Source organism: Sapajus apella, unplaced genomic scaffold, assembly GCF_009761245.1.
Source record: "Sapajus apella isolate SASKATOON/1434 unplaced genomic scaffold, GSC_monkey_1.0 scaffold5, whole genome shotgun sequence".
Classification (NCBI taxonomy): Eukaryota; Metazoa; Chordata; class Mammalia; order Primates; family Cebidae; genus Sapajus; species Sapajus apella.
Genome location: NW_022436945.1, coordinates 7,404,878 through 7,413,328, shown reverse-complemented (window position 1 = coordinate 7,413,328; position 8,451 = coordinate 7,404,878). Strand labels below are relative to the sequence as shown.

The 8,451-nt window shown below is 40.3% G+C and overlaps 1 protein-coding gene across 6 annotated transcripts in view; it reads left to right on the top strand.

Moving 5' to 3' along the window:
• FAM184B (family with sequence similarity 184 member B) overlaps positions 1 to 8,451 on the top strand; it is a 139,495-nt gene that overhangs the window by 19,833 nt on the left and 111,211 nt on the right. The gene's annotated exons all lie outside the window — the stretch shown is intronic.

Genomic DNA, 8,451 nt, shown 5'->3' with positions numbered 1-8,451 from the left:
GGTCAAAAGTGAGTCCTGAGAATTTGCATTTTAAGCAAATTCCCAGGTGATGCTGCAGACTACGGCAAATCTTTAGGATGATCAAGTATCTTTACTTGGCTTTTCTCATCTTTGAACTCCCAAGAGCTTCTAGCATACTGCCCTGGTCTCAACAATATTCAATAAAATGAGTTGGATCACTTTTTGCTGTTAAACTTTTGAGGACAAGAACCTTGTCTTGCTTTTTTTGTATCTTTAGCACCTCCATTAAGGCCAGGAAACAGTGGGTGCTAGTAAGAAACAGATTAAAGGGTGGGTGTGCCAGGAAAACTCCAACTGATAAAGCATGCTGAGGCATCTCGGTGCTGGTGAAAATACCAAGAGATGCAAAACATATGAGAACCCCCTTAAGAAATGTATGCACGTACTTCAGTGCGTCCTTCCAGGTTAGAAGTGCAATTTGGAGGGCACTTGTGGTGTAAAAAGAGGTGTTTGATAAACTGCTTTGCAAAGGAGAGCACCTCTGGTTATACACAAGCTTCTGTTTTACTGAGCAAATATGCAGGTTTGGGGGCAGAGCTGAATTGTTCCAGACAGTAAAAGGAACAATTAATCTCTCCTCTCTTCAGTTTTTCATGGTGTGTTCAGTCTCTTAAATTGGCATTGACCACATATAGATTTGAAATTGAGTGACAGATGTTAGCCTGTTTAGTTTGCCCATGGGTCTTGGTCTAGTTTTGCATGCTGCTGATTTTGTTACGATTAGAGTGACAAATATTTGTGGTGATGACAGAGTAAAAAATATGTAGGTAGGTGTTGGGGGCGGGTGAAGAGCATGAAGAGTGATATCTTCACATTTTGAAGACAAAGTTTGTCTAGATCGTATTTTTAGTAAGGCCAAACTAGATCCAAAAAGGTTTAAAAAAAAAAAAAGGACTTGTGCCCTGTTTTTGTTCACTTTTCTGCCAGGGTAGTCTGCCCTTGAAAATGCATGCCCCTCAAACATCTGCTATTCCTTGCACTTGCTGGCTCATTAATGACATTTTCCCAGAGACCTAGAAATAGCAAATTCCATTAAAAGGCTTATCATTAAATACAATACAGCTCTTTATGTCGGAGAAGGATGGCCTCTGAATAAGAGTCCATTAGGGCTGTGGGCTAGAAAAAAATGGGTCAGCTTTCTTTTAAGGGAGAAATTAATATAGCAGACAAGAGCCAGCAACAGTGGCGACATTCATCTTGCAAAGCCTCTTCTCTTCACGCTGCCAAAGTGCGTCCGTCCAGACTTGCTATTCCTGTCCTCAGCCCCTGGAGCAGGGCCTGTTTGTCCCAAAGAAGCCTATCAAATTATCTGGTAACAGCCTAAATAAACATGAGGGAGATTAGAACTGAGTACTGGTATGTGCGCATATGTGTGTGTGTGTGTGCGCGCGCGCCTTCTGAAAGCAGGCCAGGAAAGCAGACCTAATCAGTAGCTCATTTGCTGATCTCTCTCCCCTTTGGTAGATTCTAGTGTCAATTCTATGGGAGGTGGCTCATTGCTGAGCCTATGAGGTGTTGTTCCAAAAGAGCCAATGTAGAGAATCTTGTTTTCAGTGTTAGAGGCCAGAGCTCAAAAGGGCTGCCGAGAATCCAATCTCCTCATTGTGACTTAGGCAAGCTGAAGCACAAGGCATGATTGGACCTTGGTGGCTGGGGTTGACAGGCAAAGAAAGAACTAGCACTGAGCAAAATGGGAGCTGAAAAATGAACATCCCTTTGAGAGCAGCCAGGGATGCGGTGTCCAAAAACCGTAAAAACACAGGATTGTGTCAGGAACTCCTGTATTTTTTTATGTCTATAGTGGCAGAGCTGTTCAGCTGTGTAGGCCAGGGCAGTAAGGAGATCCGGAAGATGCAGTGATCAGAAGTCAGGGCAGTTGGCAGTTGGAAGTAGATGTTCTGTCCAAATTCAGCAGCATCCCCTGCTAGTAGGATATGGATGAGAAGACCCAACTTTACAGGAGGGAGCTGGCAGAGTACTGGGTTCTTAGCAAACAACATGGAAAATTTAGAGAGCTTCTGAGACATTCAAGGAAGCAATGTCTTGTAGGCATTTTGATGTACAGTTGTGTTAGTTTGGATGCTTGCATTATTGTTCACCAAATATTTACTCACTCCTGTTCCTCTCTCGAACTCCGTGAGCAGAGATTACTTCCTGACCCCATTGATAAGGGGCTTCTCTTTGCAACTGGCTTTGGTTGATCAAATGTTAGAGGATGCAAACATAGGCAGGGCCTTAAGTGTACTTGTGTGATTTAGTGATTGCCATGACAATATCATGTGTTGGTGGCCACTGCTCTATAGCCTGGCCCTAATAAAGCCAGATCTGAATCCAGCTCACAGCCTGAAGCCAAGCCCAGATGATCTAAAGCTTAGGGCAGATCCACTTAGCCACACCCAGCCTAGATCAGCTCAACCACTGTTAACCTACAGGACAATATATGTGTCTTATTGTAAGTCATTGAGTGTAAAAGGTATTTTGTAACGTGGCATCCTTGTGAGCATCTTTTCTGAGTATGAAACTCAGAAAAGATGTCTAAACCAGGGATTCTGGTTTATGAATTATGATCTCACAGGGGATACTTTGTTAATTTGTTCATTTACTTTTTCACTCGGTAAATATTTAGTACAAGCTTATTCTGTGCTGGATACTTCCATTCATTGGTGTGGAGGACACTGTCCAAGATTCTTAAGGAAAGAGGTCTCTTGGCAGCTTTTCCAAAGAGAATTTGCAGAGGGAGAAGAGGAGGACATATCAAAACAAAACAAAACAGAGAGCCCTGGGGATTGCTAGCCCAAGGAAGAGAGCCTAAGATCCTTCAGAGAGGTCAAAGGAGATCCAGGAGAAGGTGGTATTTTAGAAACCAAAGAAGGAGAGCCTTTCAAGAGAGGGATAGTGTTGATTGGTGGCAGATAGTACAGAGAGGTAAGGCAGGTGGAGGCCTGAAAAAGAAAAGTCGGGCACATGGCTCATGCCTGTAATCCCAGCACTTTGAGATGCTGAGATGTGTGGATCACATGAGGTCAGGAGTTCGAGACCAGCTTGGCCAACAAGATGAAACCCCGTCTCTACTAAAAATACAAAAATTAGCTGGGCATGATGGCCTTAATCCCAGCTTCTCAGGAGGCTGAGGCAAGAGAATCGCTTGAACCTGGGAGGCGGAGGTTGCAGTGAGCCTAGATTGTGCCACTGCACTACAGGGGCCTGGGGCAGCAGACTTTCTGGTAACATTGGTAGTGTATACCCTCAGGCAAGTTTTTGGGAGCAGGACAGCACATGGGAACAACCAGCAGATCCTTAAACAGAAGGAAGAACTTGCACTAGAGGAATGTGTTAGTCTGTTCTCGCACTGCTATAAAGAAATACCTGAAACTGGGTAATGTACAAAGAAGAGTTTTAATTGGCTCACAGTTCTGTTTCTGCAGCTGTACTGGAAGCATGGCCGGGGAGGCCTCAGGAAACTTTCAATCATGGTGGAAGTCAGACGGCAAACCAATGTGTCTTTCATGGCCAGAGGAGAAGGAAGAGAACAAAGGGGGAGGTGCTACACACTTTCAAACAACCAGATCTCATGAGAACTCACTATCATGAGAACAACCAATCCTCTAATATTGGGGATTACAACTTGATATATGATTTGGGTGGGGACACAAATCCAAACCATATCAAGGGGACTGGGAGAAACAGAAGCCAGCCCCCTAAGAACCGGCAAGATGTATGCGGCTAGGCTTCTACCCTTGATGGAAGTTCAAGTCCCGCTTCTTTACAATCTCAAAGGACAGGATCACCAAGCGAACATCAGACGTATACTGTCTATCTGAGAAAAGATAAACTGGATTTAACAGACCTTATCTTTATACCCTGGGTTAAGTTCTGAACCAGCCAAAAGAGGCTGGTCCACATTTCCTCACCTTTCCCAATGATCTTTTATTCCCATTGGTTTTAAGCTTACTGGATTTTTTTTTTACCACCTAAATTGGGTAAGCCATCTGAGCAGAGAGAGAAAATGCAGTCAAACACCACAATGGATGTGCCAGTGCTTTGCAACTGCAGAGTGCTGTGGGAAGGGGCACCTTGATGTTGTGATCGCCGAGCAATGTGCAGCTGTCACTCAGGCTCCCTCCTGCTAAGTGCCATTTAATGGACTTCAAGAATGTTATTTATCACCCCTTTTGCTTCACTGTGGGAACACCCTCACTTATGCAATAAAAATGACAAGTTACCCCTCTGTAGATGTTTCAATAGGCACTAGAGGTCAAATCTTCTCTTTCTCTTGTCTTGGGAAAAAAACCACACCTGTCACATTTTTAAAACAGATACAAAAGCTGGAGTCTGAAAAAGCCAGCCATCTATATTATCTTCACAACAGCAGACAGCTCTTTGGCTGTTGCTACAGGTGGGCAGGCAGTTAGTTACTTGGCTGGTTGGTTCTAGGATGCATGAGTCCACACTGAAAGCAATTATAGGCTATTTGAACTTTCTGCCAATATCAAATAAATGATCACTGGTGGCTAAACAGATACTAAGATTTATCATGAAACACTATCACTTCTAAAAAGATTATGGGCTAATTCTCTTAAAGGGGGCCTGCTGTAAAAAACAGTATATAACGAAATTAGTACTGACAAAAGGGGTAAGTTTGAGTCCTTTACATTCCTTGAGCTAGGAATATGCCAGAGATAATTTAGTCATTCCCCTAGTTCACAAACTGGAGACTAGAGAACCTTAGAGGTTTTTCTGAGGTCACACAGCTAGTTAGTTGCTGAGAAGGTTTGGTGAGAATATATCATTAGTTTTGCTTTTGACATGTTGAGTTTAGGGACCCTGGGAGACATCCAAGTCAAGATATCAAGGAGGCAGTTGGATATTTTTAATTGTCCTTCAAGACAGAGGTCAGGGTTTGAGTTATAAATTCAGGTGCAGACACTATTGATTATCTCACTCACACATATTTCAAGCCTGATTCTAGACTGCTGCAGAGACTGGAAAGCTTAAAACTGTTTCTCAGAACTCTTGGCAGCTAAATTTCTTGATGTGATTCCAGATACACAAATCCTGTACTCTGAAAGAAGGCATTTGTTATTGTTTGTACGACATTTTGCTATGAAAATTTTAAGTATGTGTAACATTAGAAAGGATACCATATAATCTACCCCAGCTGCTCAGCCTCAAAAATTACCAACACATGTGAATCTTGCTTTATTCACATCCATATCTATTCCCTACACCTGGATCATTTTATAGTGATCTCAGAAGTATTTTATCCATAAATATTTCAGTGTATGTCTCTGAAAGATAAGCATTCTTTTTTATAGCATTCCCACAATGCCGTTGTCATACTGAAAAAAAAATTAACACTAAATCCTACTGATATCACAAAATACCTGGTCAGTGTTCATATTTAACCCAAGTTTTCTTCTAGTACTTATACTGTTTTGTAGTTCTGTCTTATAAAATTTTTACAGTTTTTAAAAATCAGGATCTAAATAAGAATTTATATCTTGCAATAGGTTGATATGTACACACACACACACACACACACACACACACACATTTTTTCTTTTGCTTATTCCGAAACTGGGTTATTTGTCCTACAGAGTTTCCAACAGCTTAGGTTTTGCTGATTGCACTTACAATGCTCTGTAACTTGTTTTTCTATCACTTATATTTCCTATAAATTTTTAGTTATATCTAGAAGATTGATTCAATTCAGGTTCAATATTTTTGGCAAGAACACTTCACAGGAAGTGTTGTGAACTTCTGACAGAAGGAACATACTGTCTTTCTCTTTTTGTGATGTTATCAGTCACTGGAAAGACTGCTGACCATCATTTCACTAGGGGTTGCAAAATAATGACTTCCTAATTCCATTCCATCTTTTTTTTTTTTTTTTGAGACAGAGTCTCACTCTGTCACCCAGCTGAGTACAGTAGTGTGATCTTGGCAATCTCCATCTCTCAGGTTCAAGCAATTCTCCTGTTTGAGCCTCCTGAATAGCCGAGATTACAACTGTACACCACCATGGCCAGCTAATTTTTGTATCTTTAGTGGATACAGGTTTTCACCATGTTGTCCAGGCTGGTCTCAAACTCCTGACCTCAGGTGATCCGCCCGCCTCAACCTCCCAAAGTGCTGGGATCACAAGTGTGAGCCACTGCCCCCAACCCCATCTTCATTTAATAGCTAAAACACTTATATCAAGAGAAACTTATGCTCATCAACTATTTGGTTATCTGGTGGTATGGTTCATATTGGAAAAGCAAAATAAGTGCTTGATTGTATTTTGTTGATTGCCTGCCTTAAAAATTATGGCTTATTTCCCTAACATCCTCTGAAGGTGACCAATGAGGTTTTTTTATTAGAGGAGGCTATCATTATACATTTGGATAATTATTTATGTATAAATAACATAGTATTTCATATGTTTCAATCCATTGCAGTTATTATTCTTTTGATGTTCAAATTGACTGATTTTTGGTTAGAGAAACCCTCCAGTGTTGGTTCCTGAGTCCTTTTGACATGGCTGAAGTAATATTTAACATGATGCTTTCTTTTTTTCTTCCTTGCTCTCACAAGACATTTGAAGATCATCTTGTACATTTCCTGCTCTAGATCTGGATTCAGCCATTGCCCTAAGAAACCCTGTTTCTTTCTAGTAAGAAATAGTATTTAGAAACCCAAATTTGTACACTGAAGGTGTTCATTGCTACTAGGTCATTCATTGACTCTAGGCTTTTTTTCTTTCTTTCAACTTTTAAGTTCCAGGGTACATGTGCTGCATATGCAGGTTTGTTACATAGGTAAATGTGTGCCATGGCGGTTTGCTGAACAGATCAATCCATCACATAGGTATTAAGCCCAGCATTCATTGGCTATTCTTCCTGATGTTCTCCCTCACCTCCATTCCCCTTAACAGGCCCCAGTGTGTGTTGTTCAACCCATGTGTCCATATGTTTTTATCATTTAGTTCCCATTTACAAGTGAGAACATGTGGTGTTTGGTTTTCTGTTTCTGCATCAGTTTTCTGAGGATAACAGCTTCCAGCTCCATTCAAGTCCCTGCAAGGGAACTGATCTCATTCCTTTTTATGGCTACACAATATTTCATGGTATATATGTACCACATTTTCTTTATCCAGTCTATCATTGATGGGCATTTGGGTTGATTTCATATCTTTGCATTGTGAACAGTGCTTCAATGAACATCTGTATGTATCCATCTTTATAATAAAATGATTTATATTCCTTTACATATATACCCGGTAATGGGATTACTGTGTCAAATGGTATTTCTGCTTTAAGGAATCTTTAAGGAATCACCACACTGTCTTCTACAATGGTTGAACTAATTTACAGTGCCACCAACAGTGTAAAAGCATTCCTTTTTCTCCATAACCTCACCAGCATCTGTTGTTTCTTGACTTTTTAATAGTCGCCATTCTGAGTGGCATGAGATGGTATCTCACTGTGGTTTTGATTTACATTTCTTTCATGATCAGTGATGTTGAGCTTTTTTTCATGTTTGGTACCCGAATGAATGTCATCTTTTGTCTCTAGGCTTTTTAATGAAGACCTAGAAAAGATGTGTTTTTTAAAGATAAATTACATTATGAGTTCATATTGATGCTGTTATTCAAATTGAGGTATAAAAGAATTTTAGACTGGGTGAGGTAGCCTACACTTGTAATTCCAATACTTTGAGAGGCTGAGGCAGGAGAATTGCTTGAGGCCAAGAGTTTAAACTCAGCCTGGGAAATACAGCAAGATCCTATTCTTACAAAACAAAAAAAAAAATTAGCAAGGTGTGGTGGTTTATACCTGTAGTCCTAGCTACTAGGGATGCTGAAGTTGAAGGATCACTTAGACCCAGGAAGCTGAGGCTGCAGTGAGCTATGATCATGCCACTGCACTGCAGCCTGGGTGACAGAGCAAGACCCTATTTCAAAAAAAAAAAAAAAGTTTTAATTTTATTTTATTGATTTTATATCTGTATCTCCTTTTTACCAGTTTAGACATTTTTGGTTCTAAGGCCTAATTACTATTTATTTCATAATATATATGGAAAAGTCTCAGAATAACAATAACAGTACTACCAACAATAATGTTATTATTGAAAATAGTTTAACATATATTTAAGGGTTTATGTGTTTGTGGGTGTGTGCATGAGTACAGTTCTTTGGTTTTTAGGTTCTATCCCACCAGGGATGTATCAGTAAAATTCCATGCTATAGATCTAAATTATCTTTTTCTTAAGTTTGTTCCTAAATGTGTGCGTGTGTGTGTGTGTGTGTGTGTGTGTGTGTGTGTGTGTTTGTGTTTGCTGCTATTGTAAATAGAATATGCACTTCCTTAATATATTTTCAGCTGGCTATTTTTTATAATTGGGTGTGGATGGAGGCTGAAATAACCATTTTAGATGCTAATCTGCCAT